The sequence below is a fragment of the Arachis hypogaea genome, chromosome 12, assembly GCF_003086295.3.
Source record: "Arachis hypogaea cultivar Tifrunner chromosome 12, arahy.Tifrunner.gnm2.J5K5, whole genome shotgun sequence".
Lineage (NCBI taxonomy): Eukaryota > Viridiplantae > Streptophyta > Magnoliopsida > Fabales > Fabaceae > Arachis > Arachis hypogaea.
Genome location: NC_092047.1, coordinates 54308059 through 54327253, shown reverse-complemented (window position 1 = coordinate 54327253; position 19195 = coordinate 54308059). Strand labels below are relative to the sequence as shown.

Genomic DNA, 19195 nt, shown 5'->3' with positions numbered 1-19195 from the left:
TCTGATCATCAGCTTCAGATGGGAATAACGTCGCCTGCTACGGCGCTCCAATCTCTCATATCGGCGCCTGTTACGGCGCTCCATCTGATCAAGCTGGCGGAATAGACGGTGTACGAGGCAATAAACCGGCTCAGAGGCGGGTGGAGGTGCAGTGGTGGCAGCAGGGGCAGCTGGGGCAGCTGTGGATGAAGAGGGTCCAGCATACGGAGGGGCTGTCTCATCAGTAGCAGTGACAGGTGGTGGTCTATAGCCCAAAGCAAGGAAGTTCCTGTTGTGAGGGATGATCTTCCTGCTGTCCGCTGCTGGTGGTCGCTCATCGGCATCCTCCCAAGGCACATCAGCCTGACGGCCTAGCCGTGTAACCAGATAAGGAAAGGGGAGGGTGCATCGGACGTGGACCCTGGCCATATAATGCCGGATAAAACGAGGCAAGTACAGGTCCTTACCCTCCAGCACACACCAGAGGAGGGTGATCATGGCAACCGGGATCTCAGTCTCATGAGTACTCGGCATCACATAGTTGCTCAAGATTTGATGCCATAGCCGAGCCTCATCATTCAAGTACACTCTCTTGATCCCTCTAGGCATAGTGGTGTCCTGACCCATCTCCCAAGGAACAGCAGGGTCGAGAGCTATCCGTGCCTTCACAGCATCCCAATCAAACTGCATCTGGCCCATGTCCTCCTCAGCCTGTGCATAACCATCTGGCTGATCGGACTTGGCTGGGAGCTGGAGAATGGTCTCTATGGCCTCCTCAGTGACCAGAATTTGCTTTCCCCTCAAGTTCACTGCATCTAGGGTAGTAAGGTAGTAGTTGCAATAGAATTCCCGGACCCAAGATGCATTGACCTCTGTCAATGGTTTCTCCAGAAAGAACCAGCCCCTTTGCTTGATTTGCTCAGTGGTGTATTGCTGGAGGGCTTCTGGAATCTTCAAGGTACGTTCCAGGTATAGATTTCTGGAGTTTGCAAAAGTCGGGTACTTCAGCTCACAGTACCAGTTTGCAAATTTTATAGGATCAGTTGAAGGGAGTAGCTGGTTAGCTTTTTCTTGCTGTGTGAAGTTCTTCTCCCGCCATGAGGAATCGTGCATTAGAGCAATAATGGACTGGGAGGAATCTCCTCTCTTGCGCTTGCCAGTAGCCTTGCCTTTGCCTTTCCTTTGTGAGGCAGACATTCTGAAAAACAGAAAACCAGGAAATGGATAAAATAGGAAAGCAAATAGGCAATTTAAACAAAGGAAACTCAAAGCGGTAAGGGAGAAATAGAATAAGGAAAATGAGTAATTGAAATGTGATTGAATTAATGTTAAATGGAAAGAAAAAAATTCAATATGCCATAGTGAGAAAGTTAGAGGAAGTGAAAGTGATCAGAAAAGAGATCAAGAGGGTTATTATGGTAAAAAGAAATTAGTAAATTAAAATTAGTGAGTTAGGAAAGTAAGTGGCATAGAAAAAATTCCATATAACAAGGATTCACAGGTAAGAATAGAAGTACTCATAATCAAATAAAGAAAACAGGGTGATGCTGATTCGAATAGAAATAAAGAAATCAGAAATTGGAATCAATGAATCACAAATGCAGGTTATGAACCAGGAAATCAAAGAGGATAAGAAAGTGGCCCTAGCATTCATGAAATGGTTTGGGGGAAGCAGAGTAAAACAGAGTTGCCAAACCAAAACAAGAATGAAAACAATTTTCAAAAAAAATTTGGGCAGCATTCTGGCTAAAATTGGATTGTCCCGGAAAATAAACAGCAATCATATCAGTTCATATGAATTAAAAAAAAATCAAGCTGCATGTTCATAGATATAAAATAAACATAAAAACTCAATGTAAACAGCAGCAACATACAAGAAAGCAGCATGTGAATCATGATTATAGCAGCAACAGATTTGCACATAGGATAAAACAGAAGTAAGAACAGTGCAAGTAAATAGTCCTAGATCCACTAACCACAGCCTAAGCTACCTAACAACCTAAAAATCCACTACAGCATGCATATCTATCTATCCTAATGATGAACAGAAACGAAAAAAAAGAGTACAGAAAAAATGACAAACGGATAAAAGGGGGTTGCGTTTTGCGGAACCTCGTAGGCGGAAGGGGTGGAACGGGGAAGAAGGTGGTTGCGGCGGCGTCCGGCACGGTGGCGGGGCATGGTGTCACGGTGGCTGCTGATGGGGGCAGTGGCGGCGAGGGTTTTAGGTTGGTGATAGAAGAAGGGGGGTGCGGTTGGGTGGCGGAGAGAGAGGGGGCGCGGCTGGGTGGCTGGCGGTGGGGGCGGTGGTCGTGGAGGCAGTGGTGGAGAGGGGAGGAGAGAGGAGGAAGGGAGAAGAAGGGAGGGGAGGGGGTTGGGGCGGCGGCGTACGGGGTGGTGGCGGCGTTTGGGTGGCCGGTGGTGGCGGCTGGGTGGTGCTGGGTGGTGGTTGGAGGGAGAGGGATCAGAGAGGGAGGAGAGGGCTGGGGGTGGGGGGGCTCGCGACTGATAGGGTTCGCAGGCTGTGGGGGTTATATTTTCGAATCCACGCGGCCGCGTGGGGCACGCGGTCGCGTGGTTGGGACGAAGATGGGAGTGACGCGATCGCGTGGGGTGCGCGATCGCATGAGAGGGGGAAGAAGGGTGATGCGATCGCGTGGGTCGCGCGATCGCATCGCTGGAATTTGTGCTAAACGCACGACTCCAGCGCCGTTTTAGCGCAACTCTCTGTCTCCTTTTTGGGTGATGTGCAATCCATGTGACGCGATCGCGTTGCTCACGCGGTCGCGTGGGATTGGTATTGTGCAAGTGACGCGGTCGCATGGGGCATGCGATCGCGTGGGCCAATTTGGGCGAAACGCACAGGGGCCGCACGATTCCAGCCTAACTTTCTGTTCGTTGGATCCTTACGCCGATATATATATCACGCGGCCGCGTGGGTCACGCGGTCGCATGGGTGGTGTTTTTCGTGATATGACGCGATCGCATGGGGCATGCGGTCGCGTCGTGCATCCTTTTTTTTTAATGCAGGATGCAGTCATTAACATGAATGCTATGCATGATTCCAGGTTAATGTTAAAATAAAAAAAGGTAAATTGAAAGCAATAAACAAGAAATAGATTGAGAAAGAAGCGACCATACCATGGTGGGTTGTCTCCCACCTAGCACTTTTAGTTAAAGTCCTTAAGTTGGACATTGGCAGAGTATCCTTTTATGGTGGCTTATGTTTAAATTCGTCCAAAAATTTCCACCAGTGCTTGGAATGTCAATAGCCTCTGGGGTCCCAAACTAGGCATGTAAAGCTTCTGAGCAGCTTCAAACAGATATTCAGCCTCCCGGGATGACGAATGTCAGAATATAATTCATGATCCCAAGCTGTGTTTTTAGATCCGCCTCCGTTTTGATTTGTAAGTTTCCATTCGGGCGGGTTAAAAAGTAGAATCTCACCGTGGTGACCAAACGTTCTCCGTGATCCATGCAATTGAGCATTATACCAATCCGTGTACTTCGAGGTGAAGCGTGGAACCTTATTGAACCTGGTGCACCAGCTCTGAGTACGAGCCAATTCCCTCTTACTCTTAAAGCCGCAGAGAGCTCTAAGTTGGCCATCTGTTTCAAGCAAACCATATTCAAGTGAATAAGTAAAATTATAAGTTAAGGATTGTACCCACTTGAAGCTTGTATTAGGTGGTAATGGCCTTGGGATAGGTGTTTTTGGTGGTTCTACAAGTTCCATTTCCTTGTGCTCTTCTGTGAATTCTTCCACTTCTTTGCAAAGATCTTCAATTGTATCTGTATCCTGGTCAAAGTCTTTTATGTCTTCCTCATCACTTGAGTCATAGATTGGAGGTTGAGAGAAATCTACCTCCGCATCATCTTCATATTCACTTGGGGAAAATTCGTCGATCTCAAAGAATTCACTTGCGGACGCAAGTTCATCACTAGGAGAACTAGACTTGTGACTATCATCATCAAGAAAATTTGCTTCTTGGATTATTCCATCTGATTCTTCGTAAACGACTTGCCTTGGAGATTGTACGGTATCCTCCTTAGCATCAACTGTAGCATCTTGGACGGAGTTTTCCTCAATTCTGGATTCCCAAGGAAGTTCAGCATCTCCTAGATCTTCAACCAACTCTTCTTCTTGAACAATGACAGCTTCTTCCACTTGTTCTAGTACGAATTCATTCTCTGTCTTGTCCACTGGAGTCTCTAGTATTTCTTTCATGCTACGCTCTTCATCGGGCTGTCCACATGGAGCTGTGGTTGATTCTTGTATATTTGAGCGCCTAGTGGCCCATTGAATTAGTGCTTCCTCCAGTTGTTGAATGGTTGTTTGAAATTTAATTATTGTTTCTTTTAGGCGATCCTTTGCTTCGCGGTTTGCCGAACTTGGACATGATACAAAGGAAAGTGGTGATGATTGGGAACGATTGGATTGGTATTGGGATAAGGAAGGATCATATGATGGCGAATGGTGAAGAGAAGCTTGTGAGTGTGGTGGTTCGAGGTTATGTTGAAAGGATGGTTCATATGCACGGGGTGGGACTTGTTGGTAGTTACAAGGTTGTCCACCATATCTTTCAGCTGGGTATGCATTGTAGAATGGTCTTTGTCCAGGATATCTCGGAGGGTGTTGCTGCCTAAAGGGTTGATTAGATCCTCTTGGCTCCATCCATCCTTGATTGGTCTGGCCATGATGCACATTGCTGCTGCAACTTCTATTTCCTTTAACAATATTAGAACCAAACTCAAAGCGAGAGGGGTGAGAGTTCATAGTAGCAAATAAAGATAAAAAGGAAAAACAAAAATAAACAAGTAAAAGAAAAATATTTACAATAACAAATAATAAGGCACACGTTAGCAGTTCCCCGGCAACGGCGCCATTTTGACGTTAGGATTTTTGCTAGTAAAGAATGTCATAAAAACAGTCCTATTTATTTCCTAAGAAAAGGTTGGGATTGCTTAAGTTCAGCTCAATTAGCAAGATAACGATTATCAATTATGTTGAGTTTAATAACTGTTGAGTTACTAAATTCTTAACCAGAACCAAAAGGGGAAAAAGTAAAATTGCTGGAATCATAAAAATATCTTTAGATAGGAAGCAATGATGACTTAAATCAAAGAGAACAATCATAAACTGAAAATACCTCAATTATCATTAATTCAAATAGCTGTCTGTAACATGGAAGAATTCTTAAATCAAATTATAATAATCAATTCAAATTATGGAATGAATAAATAAAAGTAAAACTAAAATAAAAGAACATTAAACCTGGGATCCAGAGTTACTCTTAAAACAAGAAGAAATCCTAAATCCTAAAAGAGAGAGAGAAGATCTCCCTATCAACTAAATCTAAATCATTGAAAGGTAAAATATGCGAGCTCTCTCTGAATGGATGCATTCCTCCACTTTATAACCTCTGGTCTATGTTGTCTATACTTGGATCTGGGCCAAAAAGGGCTTCACAATTCACTGGGGGCGTATTCTGTAATTTCTGGTGTGTGGCCTCTATCACGCGTCCGCGTGGGTCACGCGGTCGCGTCATTTGGAGCTTTTCCTTTCCACGCGGTCGCGTCAGTCATGCGACCGCGTCATGTGCGTTCTGCTTAAGGCGCACGGTTGCGTCAGTCATGCGGCCGCGTCGCTGCTGATTCGTGCTTGGCACGCGATTGCGTCATCCATGCGATCGCGTGAATACCAGTTTCCTTCAAAGCTCTGTTTTGCTTTCTCCTTCTATTTTTGTATGTTTCCTTTTCCATCCTTTAAGTCATTCTGCCTTAGAAAATCTGAAACTACTCAACACACTAATCACGGCATCGAATGGAAATAAAGGTAATTAAAATAATTAATTTTTAAAGCTTAGGAAACATGTTTTTCACAATATGACATAATAAGGAAGGGAAGGTAAAACTATGCAATTAATGTGAATAAGTAGGTGAAGAGTTGAATAAATCACTCTAATTAAGCACAAAAGAACTCATGAAATATGGGTTTATCAACCTCCCAACACCAAACTTAGAATTTGAATGTGGGGGTTCAACACCAAACTTTGAGTTTGGTTGTGGCCTCCCAACACCAAACTTAGAGTTTGACTGTGGGGGCTTTGGTTGACTCTGTAGTGAGAGAAGCTTTTCATGCTTCCTCTCCATGGTTACAGAAGGAGAACCTTGACTCTTAAACACAAGGTAGTCCTTATTCAGTTGAAGGACCAACTCTCCTCTGTCCATATCAATCACAGCTTTTGCTGTGACTAGGAAGGGTCTTTCAAGGATGACGGATTCATCATCATCCTTCCCAGTGTCTAGGATTATGAAATCAGCAGGGATGTAAAGGCCTTCAACCTTTACTAACACGTCCTCTACTTGTCCATAAGCCATTTTCATGGATTTGTCTGCCATCTCTAATGAGAAATTGGCAGCCTGTACCTCAAAGATTCCCAGTTTCTCCATTACAGAGAGTGGCATTAAGTTTATGCCTAACCCAAGGTCACACAGATCCTTCTTAAAGGTCATGGTGCCTATGTTACAGGGAATTAGGAATTTACCAGGATCCTGTTTCTTTTGAGGTAGAGTTTGCTGAACCAAGGCATTTAGTTCCTTGATGAGCAACGGAGGTTCATCCTCCAAAGTCTCATTACCAAATAATTTGGCATTCAGCTTCATGATTGCTCCTAAATATTGAGCAACTTGCTCTTCAGCAATGTCTTCATCTTCTTCAGAAGATGAATAGTCATCAGAGCTCATGAATGGTAAAAGGAGGTTCAATGGAATCTCTATGGTCTCTAGATGAGCCTCAGATTCCTTTGGTTCCTCAAAGGAAAACTCCTTATTGGTCAGTGAACGTTCTAGGAGGTCTTCCTCACTAGGATTCACGTCCTCCTCCTCCTCTTTGGGTTCGGCCACATCAAGTAAGGTAATGGCCTTGCACTCTCTTTTTGGATTCTCTTCTGTATTGCTTGGGAGAGTACTAGGAGGGGTTTCAGTGACTCTTTTACTCAGCTGGCCCACTTGTGCCTCCAAATTTCTAATGGAGGACCTTTTTTGCATTCATGAAACTTAAAGTGGCCTTAGATAGATCAGAGACTATATTTGCTAAGCTAGATGGATTATGCTCAGAATTCTCTTCCTGTTGTTGAGTGGATGATGGAAAAGGCTTGCTATTGCTAAACCTGTTTCTTCCACCATTATTAAAGCCTTGTTGAGGCTTTTGTTGATCTTTCCATGAGAAATTTGGATGATTTCTCCATGAGGGATTATAGGTATTTCCATAAGGTTCTCCCATGTAATTCACATCTGCTATTGCAGGATTCTCAGGATCATAAGCTTCTTCTTCAGAAGATGCTTCTTTAGTATTGTTGGATGCAGCTTGCAATCCATTCAGACTCTGAAAAATCATATTGACTTGCTGAGTCAATATTTTGTTCTGAGCCAATATGGCATTTAGAGCATCAATTTCAAGAACTCCCTTCTTCTGAGGCGTCCTATTACTCACAGGATTCCTTTCAGAAGTGTACATGAACTGGTTATTTGCAACCATGTCAATGAGTTCCTGAGCTTCTGCAGGCATTTTCTTTAGGTGAATGGATCCACCTGTAGAATGGTCCAATGACATCTTAGCTAATTCAGACAGACCATCATAGAATATATCCAGGATGGTCCATTCTGAAAGCATGTCAAAAGGGCATTTTTTCGTCAGTTGCTTGTATCTCTCCCAAGCTTCATAGAGGGATTCACCTTCTTTTTGTCTGAAGGTTTGAACATCCACTTTAAGCTTACTTAGCTTTTGAGGAGGAAAAAACTTGGCTAAGAAAGCCGTGACTAGCTTATCCCAAGAGATCAGGCTATCTTTATGTTGAGAGTCCAACCATATTCTAGCTCTGTCACTTACAGCAAATGGGAAAAGCATAAGCCTGTAGACCTCGGGATCAACCCCATTGGTCTTAACAATATCACAGATCTGCAAGAATCCAGTTAAAAATTGAAAAGGATCTTCTGATGGAAGTCCATGAAACTTGCAATTCTGTTGCATCAGAGAAACTAATTGAGTTTTTAGCTCAAAATTGTTTTCTCCAATGGTAGGGATTGAGATGCTTCTTCCATGTAAGTTGGAATTTGGTGTAGTAAAGTCACCAAGCATCTTCCTTGCACCTCCACCATTATTATTGGTTTCGGCTATGTCTCCTTCTTTTTTGAAAAATTCTGTCAGATTTTCTCCAGAGAGTTGTGCTTTAGCTTCCCTTAGCTTCCTCTTCAGAGTCCTTTCAGGTTCAGGATCAACTTCAACAAGAATGTTCTTATCCTTGTTCCTGCTCATGTGAAAAAGAAGAGAACAGAAAAGAAGAGGAATCCTCTATATCACAGTATAGATATTCCTTTATGTGAGTAGAAAAAGAAAAGAATAGAAGAGTAAAATGGTGAAGAGAGAAGATGAAGAATTCGAATTTTAAATTAAAATAAAAGGAAAATATTTTTGTTTTTATTAAATTAATTAATTAGAATTCAAAAATATAAAAAGAAATAAAATAAAATTGAAATTTAAAATAATTAGTTAATTAAAAAGAATTTAAAAAAAAAGTTAGTGATTTTTGAAAATTGGAGAGAGAAAAGTAGTTAGGAGTTTTGGAAAAGATATGATTGAAATAGAAAACTTTTAAAATCAAACAAAAAGTCAAGTAGTTAATTGAAAAAGATTTGAAAATCAATTTTTGAAAAGATAAGAAGTTAGAAAGGATTTTGAAATTGATTTTGAAAAAGATATGATTGAAAATTTAATTTGAAAAAAAAAATTGAAAAGAAATTTAAAAAGATTTGATTTTTGAAACTAAAGTTGATTACTTGACTAATAAGAAATTAAAAGATTTGATTCTAGAATTTAAAGATTGAACCTTTCTTAATAGGCAAGTAACAACTTGAAAAATTTTTGAATTAAAACATTAAATGTTAGTGAGATTTTCGAAAATATGAAATAAAGATAAGAAAAAGATTTTGAAAATCAAAATTTAAAATTTTCGAAAATATTGGAAAAAAATGAAAAAGATTTGATTTTTGAAAAAGATTTGAAAAAAGATAGAATTTTTAAATTGAAAATTGACTTGACTAATAAGAAACAATTGAATTTTAAAACTTTATGACTAAATCAATTCAAATTTTCGAGAATTATGAGCAAAATAAGGGAAAGATATTTTTTGATTTTTGAATTTTTAATGAAGAAAGAGAAAAACACAAAATTGAAACAAAACATGAAAATTATGAATCAAAACAACTAATACATGCAAGAACACTTTGAATACCAAGATGAACACCAAGAACACTTTGAAGATCAAGATGAACATCAAGACTTATTTTTAGAAATTTTTAAGAAAAGAAAAACATTCAAGACACCAAACTTAGAAATTTTCAAACTTTAGACACTAACAAATTGAAAATGCATATGAAAAACAAGAAAAGACACAAAATATGAAAATGCAAAGATCAAGCAAGGAGATTCATCAAGAACAATTTGAAGATCGTGAAGAACATATGATGAATTTTCGAAAATAAGAAGAATGCAATTGACACCAAACTTAAAATTTAACACTAGACTCAGACAAGAAACACAAAATATTTTTGGTTTTATGATTTTGTTAAAAAATTTTTTTTGGATTTTTTGAAAATCATTTGGAAAAAGAAAAATAAGGATTTCAAGATTTTTAATAAGAATTCCAGGAATCATGCAATGTTAGTCTAAAGCTTCGGTCCAGGAATTAGACATGGCTTACTAGCTAGCCAAGCTTTCAGTGAAAGCTTCGGTCCAAAACACTAGACATGGCCAGTGGCTAGCCAAGCTTTAAGCAGATACAAATCAGGCATATAACAGCTGATTAGATGAGAGTCCAAGGACTCTTGCCATGATAAGTGGAAGCCTCAGTCCAAAAATTTAGACATGGCTTGACAGCCAGCCAGGCTTCAACAGATCATGAAGAAACTCTAGAATTCATTCTTAAAAATTCTGAAGAACATAGAATAATTTAATAAATTCTTTTTTTTTGAAAATTTTTCGAAAATAGAAATAAAAATAAAAATAAAAATCTTAAAATTAAAATAAAATTACCTAATCTGAGCAACAAGATGAACCGTCAGTTAACCAAACTCGCACAATCCCCAGCAACGGCGCCAAAAACTTGGTGCACAAAATCGTGATCGTTCATTCCTTGGTGACGGCGCTGAAAACTTAATACGCATGTTCATAATCTTAATTCTTTTTCACAACTTCACACAACTAACCAGCAAGTGCACTTGGTCGTCCAAGTAATAAACCTTACGTGAGTAAGGGTCGATCCCACGGAGATTGTCGGCTTGAAGCAAGCTATGGTCACCCTGTAAATCTCAGTCAGGCGAATTCAATTGGTTATGGAGATTTGATAATTAAAAGATAAATAAAATATAAAATAGGATGGAGATACTTATGCAATTCATTGGTGAGAATTTCAGATAAGCGTATGGAGATGCTTTTGTTCCTTCTGAACCTCTGCTTTCCTACTGTCTTCATCCAATCATTCATACTCCTTTCTATGGCAAGTTTATGTTGGGCGTCACCGTTGTCAATGGCTACATCCCGTCCTCTCAGTGAAAATGGTCCAAAATGCGCTGTCACCGCACGGCTAATCATCTGTCAGTTCTCGATCATATTGGAATAGGATTCAGTAATCCTTTTGCGTCTGTCACTACGCCCAGCACTCACGAGTTTGAAGCTCGTCACAGCCATCCCTTCCCAGATCCTACTCGGAATACCACAGACAAGGTTTAGACTTTTCAGATCTCAGGAATGGCCGCCAATAATTCTAGCCTATACCACGAACACTCTGATCTCATGGAATGGAAGGCTCGGTTTCCAGGCGAGGCAACCATGTGTCATGAACCAGGAGGCTAAGAGATACACACTCAAGCTATTGCAAGTAGAACGGAAGTGGTTGTCAGGCACGCGTTCGTAGGTGAGAATGATGATGAGTGTCACGGATCATCACATTCGTCAGGTTGAAGAACGAGTGCATATCTTAGAGAAGAAATAGGCTTGAGTTGAATAGAAAAAAATAGTACTTTGCATTAATTCATGAGGAACAGCAGAGATTCACACCTTAATCTATGGTGTGTAGAAACTCTACCATTAAAAATACATAAGAACAAGGTCTAGGCATGGCCGAGAGGCCAGCCTCCAAAACGTGATCAAAAGATCAAAAGATAATCCAAAGATGATCAAAAGATAGATGTGAATACAATAGTAAAAAGTCCTATTTATACTAAACTAGTTACTAGGGTTTACAGAGATAAGTAAATGATGCAGAAATTTGCTTCCGGTCCCACTTGGTGTGTGCTTGGACTGAGCATTGAAGCTTTCACGTGTAGAGGTCTTACTTGGGGTTAAACACCCGTTTGTAACCTATTTCTGGCATTTAACTCTGCTTTGCAACCTGTTTCTGGCAACTCCAGAATAGGGCAGAAAGCTGGCATTGAACGCCAGCTTGGGTCGTCTAAACTCGGAAAAGTATGGACTATTATATATTGATGGAAAGCTCTGAATGTCTACTTTCCAACGCAATTAAGAGCGCGCCATTTGGTCTCCTGCAGCTCCAGAAAATCCACTTTGAGTGCAGGGAGGTCAGAATCCAACAGCATATGCAGTCCTTCTTCAGCCTCTGAATCAGATTTTTGCTCAAGTCCCTCAATTTCAGCCAGAAAATACCTGAAATCACAAAAAAACACACAAACTCATAGTAAAGTCCAGAAATGTGAATTTTATTTAAAAACTAATAAAAATATAATAAAAACTAACTAAATTATATTAAAAACTACTTAAAAACAATGCCAAAAAGCGTATAAATTATCCCCTCATCAGGCTTCTTAGTTATTAATTCTTTCATTTAAACACACATATATTCTTACTATTAATCCACCTTGAGAGTTGTACCACCTTGTTATCATTGACTTATGACTCGAGCATAAGGATTTGAATATGAGGGTGTTACGGAAGCTTATTTTGAGATATAAATGTTGTGGGGATGGTAGTTTTGTCCCGCCCATGGTAAGGACGGTGGCACTGTCCCGCTCATGAATAGGCAAGTTGAGGATTGGTGCACAAATCCCCATGATTCGTACAGCTGAACCAGCAAGTGCACTGGGTCGTCCAAGTAATCCCTGAGCGAGTCAGGGTCGAACCCACGAGGATTGTGGTTTGAAGCAAGCTATGGTTATCTTGCAGATCCTAGTCAGGCGGATAGAAGAGTTATTGGTTTGAATTTGGTTAAAAGCATAAAAGGAATGACAAAGGGTAATCAGAACTCAGAAGTCGTGTAAACTATGATAAGAAGGTGGTTAAGGCTTGGAGATGCTTTGTCCTTTTGGATTAACTATGGTATTACTGTCTTCTTCAATTGTGAATGATTTCTTCTATGGTAGGCTGTATGTGATTAACACTGGTTTGAGCAGCTGCCAATACTCCTCCAGATATGAACCCCAGGGTTAGTGCAGATCCATTCTTATTGAGGGAAGTTCCTGCAGTTCATTCTCTTTGGTGATCCTACTCAAAATGCCACAGACAAGGTCGAATCTTTCGGATCAGAGGATGCTGCGCCTTGGTTATAGCCTCTACCATAGAGGCCCTAATCTCTCAATATATCCGCTGAACTGGTGTCTCGAGAAGTCCCCAACGAAGTCGTGGATTAGCCTTCTAAGAGATGTATAGTCAAGCTGGCAGTTCAATGCTTTCCACTTAAGAATTCACATGAACGCATGAAGAACACGGGTGGTTGTCAGACATGTGATCTTAGTATGAAGAACGAAGATGATTGTCACGGGTCATCCCGTTCATCATGTTGAAGAACGAAAATACATCTTAGAATTAAATCAAACACAGATTTAAGAGAAATAGTAATACTTTTATTAATTCATAAAACTCAGCATGGCTCCTCCCCTTAACCTAGGAGGTTTAGAAGCTCATACTGATAGAAAACACAATGATAAACGAAAATATGGCATAAAAGCTCTCTATGATTATGTAAAATATCCCTTAAATAATAAACTAATGACTAATGATTACATAAGAAGGGTAAAACAATATTTTTAGTGCTAATATCCACTTTCGGGGCCCACTTGGAGAGTGTTTGGGGTGAGATTTAATGAGATCCACAAGCTAGGAGGCTTCTAGGGCATTGAACACAAGCTAGGGAGTCCTATTTGGGTGTTTGGATGCTAGTCTCTTCCTTTGGGTGCTATATGCCTGGAGTGGGGCAGGAGGCTTGCATTGGACACTAGTTTTGGGACTTCTAATCTGAAGCAAAGTATAGAGTATTATCATTGCTGGAAAGGTCTAGAAGTCAGCTTTCTATAACCATTAAGAATGTTTCATTTGGACTTCTGTAGCTCCAGAAAAACTTTCCGAGTGCAAGGAGGTCAGATCTGGACAGCATCTGTAGTGCTTTCGCTGCATCTTAATCAGACTTCTGCTAACTTTTGCTCCATCTCCTCAATTTCAGTCAGAAAATACCTGAAAGTTCATAAAATCACACAAACTCATAATAGAATCCAAAAATGTTAATTTAACACTAAAACTTATGAAAACTTAATAAAAATTAAATAAAACATGCTAAAATTTATATGAAAATAATGCCAAAAAGCGTATAAAATATCTGCTCATGCTGTATACCCTTACTGGCATTAAACACCAGTTCTCCAATCATATTAGGCGTTGAACACCCAGCAATGATGTTTTGGCTGGCTTCCCTATCTGTTGGGGCATTGAACACCCAGTGAGGCTTCCTCATTGGCGTTCGGCACTAGCTTCCTGCTTGTTTAGGTATTGAACGCCTAACCAGTGTTCCCTGGCTGGTATTCAATGCCAGCTCTGCTGCCAGGATGGGTTTTGAACGCCCAGTGAGGACCTTCTTTCAGTTATGAAACTATGAGTAGTCTTAGAGAGGTTGGAAACCAGAGTGACTAAGTCAGAAAAGTTTTGGTTAGGGGTTTCCATATGTTCCTTAGAAGATGGGAATGGTGGTCTGTTGTTAAACCTATTCTGGTTCTTTCCACCTTGATTATTATTGAAGGCTTGCTGAGGCTTCTATTGATCCTTCCATGTAATTCACCTCCTCCATGGTGGGTTGCTAAGGATCATAAGCTTCTACTTCAGAAGTAGCTCTTCTTCCTGAGTACTGCTAACTACAATTTGCATTCCAGTCAAATGATGAGAGATCATATTGACCTGCTGGGTCAAGATTTTGTTTTGAGCCAATATGGCATTCAGAGTATCAACTTCAAGGACTCCTTTCTTCTGAAGTACCCTATTACTTACACGGTTTCTTTTAGAAGTGTACATGAATGTGTTGTTTGCAACCATCTCAATAAGTTCTCTTGCTTCTGCAGGCATTTTCTTCTAGTTGAGTGATCCACCTGCAGAGCTATCCAATGATATTTTGGACATCTCAGACGGACAATCATAGAACACTCCTATGATAGACCATTCTGAGAGCATGTCAAGACGACACCTCCTGATCAATTGCTTGTATCTTTCCCAAGCTTCATTGAGGGATTCACCTTCTCTTTGTCTGATGGTTTGAACTTCCACTCTGATTTTGCTCATCTTTTGAAGGGGAAAGAATTTATCCAAGAAAGCATTGACCAGTTTTTCCCAAGAGTTTAGACTCTCTTTTGGTTGAGAATCCAACCATATCTTAGCTCTGTCTCTTATAGTAAAGGGAAAGAGCATAAGTTTGTAGACCTGAGAATTCACTCTATTAGTCTTAACAGTATCACAGATTCAAGAATTCAGCTAAGAACTGATGTGGATCTTCCAGTGGAAGTCCATGGAACTTACAATTCTGTTACAGAAGAGAGACTAACTAAGGTTTAAGCTCAAAATTGTTAGCTCCAATGGCAGGTACAGAGATGCTTCTGCCATAAAAATTAGAGGTAGGCATGGTGAAGTCACCAAGAACCTTTCTGGCCTTTCCTTCAGGTTCGGCCATGTCTTCAGCTTCTTGTTCAAGATTTTCTGAAAGGTTTTTTCTGGAGTGTTGTGCTTTAATTTATTTTAAGCTCCTCCTTAAAGTCCTTTCAGGTTCAGGATCAAGATTAAAGAGAGGTTCTTTATCCCTGTTCCTGGTCATAAACAGGAAGAGAAGAAAAGAAAGAAAGAAAGAAAGGAAGCTTCTATGTCTGATTTGAGTATAGAGAGCTCCCAGTGAGATGTGAAAAAATAAGAGAAAGATAGAAAAATGATGATAGAAGAAGTAGAAGAAGAGTTCGAATAAATAGAAGTAGAGAGGAAAAAAATTAGAAATAGAAAAGATAAACAAGAATTGAAATATTTTTCTTTTTGTTTTATTTAATAATGCAATTCGAAAATTAAGGTTAATAAATTAAAATGATTTGAAAATTAAATGGTAAATTTTCGAAAAAGAAAAAAGTGAAATAGAAGATGAAATTTTGAAAATTAGGAGAGATAAGAATTAGTTAGGAAGTTTTGAAAAAGAAGAGAGAGAAAAATAAGATAAAGAATTGAAAAGAGGTTAAGAAAGATGTGATCTAAATTAAAAAGATTTGAAAATTAATTTTGAAAAGATAGTTACTTGTCTTCTCTCTCTTTTGGAAATTTTTTTTAAAAAGATAGGCACTGAAATTTGATTTAAAAAGGATTTGAAAAATATTTAAATTTTGAAAAAGGTTTAATTTTTTAAAATTTGAAATAAGATAAGATAAGATTTTTGAATTTTGAATTTTAAATTTTTGAATTTTAAAGAAAGCTAAAAAGCTAGGATAAGATTTTGAAAAATATATGATTTTTGAAAAGATTTAATTTTGAAATTTGAAAACTAAGATAAGGTAAGATAAAAATTTAAAATTAAAATATGAATTTTTATTTAAGATTTTTGAAAATTAATTAAAGAGAAGAAAAGAGAGTTTATTTTTTTATTTTTGAATTTAATGAAAAAAGAGAAAAACAAGTAAAAGACACAAAACTTAAAAATTTTAGATCTAGGACCCAAAGTTTTCGAAAATTTGAAGACAAACACCAAAAAGATACCAAACTTAAAATTTTTAAGATCAAAATAAAAATAAAAAAAGAACACTTTGAAGATCAAGAAGAATATCAAGAACAAAACTCAAAGAATTCAAAGAACATAAGAACACGCAAAAGACACCAAACATAAAAATTTTGAAAACCAAACACAAAATTTTCAAAAATTATAAAAGAAAAATACAAGAAGACACTAAACTTAAAGATTGACATACGATTTAAACAAAGAAACTATTTTTGAAAATTTTTAGAAAGAAAGACTCAAAATTTCGAAAATTTCAACAAGAACAAAAACAAAAGACTCAAAGCAAGAACAAAGATTAAACAAAGAAAAGAAAAAAAAAATTTTTTTTGAAAAATTTTTAAATGTTTTTCAAAAAGAAAAGAAGAAAATAAAAAATAAAAGAAGCTAACAAAATTAAAGACAATACCTAATCTAAGGAACAAGATAATCCGTCAGTTGTCCAAACTCGAACAATCCCCAGTAACGGCGCCAAAAACTTGGTGCACGAATCCCCACGCTTCGTATAGCTGAACCAGCAAGTGTATTGGGTCGTCCAAGTAATACCTGATCGAGTCAGGGTCGATCCCACGAGGATTGTGGTTTAAAGTAAGCTATGATTTTCTTGCAGATCTTAGTTAGGCAGGTAAAAGAGTTATTGGTTTGAATTTGGTTAAAAGCATAAAAGGAATGAAAAAGGGTAATCAGAACTCAGAAGTTGTGTAAACTATGATAAGAAGGTGGTTAAGGCTTGGAGATGCTTTGTCCTTCTGGATTAACTCTGGTATTACTGTCTTCTTCAATTCTGAATGATTTCTTCTATGGCAGGCTATATGTGATTGACGCTGGTTTGAGCAGCCGCCAATACTCCTCCAGATCTGAACTCCAGGGTTAGTGCGGATCCATTATGATTGAGGGTGAAGTTCCTGCAGTTCATTCTCTTTGGTAATCCTACTCAAAATGCCACAGACAAGGTCAAATATTCTGGATCAGAGGTGCTGTGCCTTGGTTCTAGCCTCTACCACAAGACCCTAATCTCCCATACCTCGGCTGAACTGGTATCTTGAGAAGTCCCCAACGAAGTCGTGGATTAGCCATCTAAGAGATGTATAGTCAAGCTGGCGGTTCAATGCTTTCCACTTAAGTATTCACATGAACCTAAGAAGAACACGGGTGGTTATCAGGCATGCGGTCTTAGTATAAAGAACGAAGATGATTGTCACGGGTCATCCCGTTCATCATGTTGAAGAACAAAAATATATCTTAGAATTAAATCAACACGTATTGACGAGAAACAATAATACTTTTATTAATCCCTAAAATACAGCAGGGCTCCTCACCTCAACCTAGGAGGTTTAAAAGCTCATACTGATAGAAAACACAATGATAAACAAAAATATGGCATAAAATCTCTATATGATTATGTAAAAAATCCCTTAAATACTAAACTAACGACTAAGAATTAATAAGAAGGGTAAAATAGTCTTTTTAGTGCTAAGATCCACTTCCAGAGCCCACTTGGTGAGTGTTTGGGATGAGCTTTGATGAGATCCATGTGCTAGGAGGCCTCTAGGGTGTTGAACGCCGGCTAGGGGATCCTCTTTGGGTGTTTGGACGCTGGTCTCCTCCATAGGGCCCTGGACGCCTGGATGGGGCAGGAGGCTAGCGTTGGAAGCCAGTTTTGGGCCTTCTAATCTGAAGAAAAGTATGAACTATTATATATTGTTGGAAAGCTCTGGAAGTCAGATTCCCATATCCATTGAGAACGCTCCATTTGGCTATCTGTAGCTCTAGGAAATCTCTTTCGAGTGCAAGGAGGTCAGATCTGGACAGCATCTGCAGTGCTTTCTCTGTCTTTGAATCAGACTATTGCTAACTTTTTCTCCAGCCCCTCAATTTCCGCTAGAAAATACTTGAAATTGCATAAAAATATATAAACTCATAGTAGAATCCAAAAATGTGAATTTAACACTAAAACTTATGAAAACTTAATAAAAATTAAATAAAACCTGCTAAAAACTATATGAAAATGATGCCATGAAGTGTATAAAATATCTACACAAGTTGAGGATGAAGGATTTTCTCTCTTGTTGCGGTGTGAATAATGGTCATAAAACCAACTCGGCAAGTGCATCGAATCGTATCAAGTAATACCATGGTGAGTGAGTTGTCGTTCCCACAAGGGTCAATAGACTAATCAACAATGATTAATTTATCGCTTCTATTTAGACAAACTAAAATTTTGAGTGAAGGAATTAAATGTGAGCTGAGGCAAAACAAATAGCAAAGGAGTGAATGAAAATAATGATGATAAGAATGTTAAGGTTTCAGAAATATTCACTCTTAGAAAAACAATCCTTGTCTTTATTTATTTGAGGCATATAGAGATCAATTAAGAACAAATCATAAGTAATTAAATTCTAATTCCTTGGTAATTCAATTTCTGTTTTACCTAATTAATCACTAATTTCTTATTCAATTACTTAAGAAAAGAGGTGAAGCACAATTATGATTTATATTCGCATAAAATTCAAGAGTGATCCTAAGTTGAATTATATGTCACTTATTCAAACTAGTTCTAATTCAATTGAAGATTATGAGAATTATAAAGTTGCACACTTTTTAAAACACTATTCCTAGTCAATATTAAAAAGTCATGGGAAAGAGTTTTCAAGGAAATTCCAATATTAAATTTTCCAAAGTAATACTAGAATCCAAAACAAAGTTAGAATGCTTTCAAACAATTATAATCTTTAGGAATGAAGAGCAAAAACTCAATCATGAACTTGATCAAAGCATAAACCTCAAAATAAAATAAACACTTGGATAAATAATCCATAAAGAGATGAATATAACTCTGATGAGCAGATATTTTAAACGCTTTTTGGCATCATTTTCATATAGTTTTTGTTATGTTTTGTTTAAGTTTTATTATATTTTCATAGGTTTTTGTGAAAAATTCATATTTTTTGATTCCACTTTGAGTTTGTGTTTTATGATCATTTCAGGTATTTTCTGGCTGAAATTGAGGAGCTTTGGAAAAAGTTTGATTCAGAGACAGAGAAAGGACTGCAGATGCTGTCAGGATCTGACCTCCGTGGATTCGAAGGTGCATTTCTGGAGCTACATAAGTCCAAATGGCACGCTCTTAATAGTTTTGGAAA

The 19195-nt window shown here is 38.5% G+C and overlaps 1 non-coding gene across 1 annotated transcript; it reads left to right on the top strand.

The window, feature by feature from the left end:
* The first annotated feature begins 7648 nt into the window (after window positions 1-7648).
* LOC112731012 (small nucleolar RNA R71) lies at window positions 7649-7756 on the top strand. Its single transcript, XR_003166808.1, has one exon. It is a non-coding gene; the product is annotated as a small nucleolar RNA R71 (small nucleolar RNA).
* The last annotated feature ends 11439 nt before the right edge of the window (window positions 7757-19195 follow it).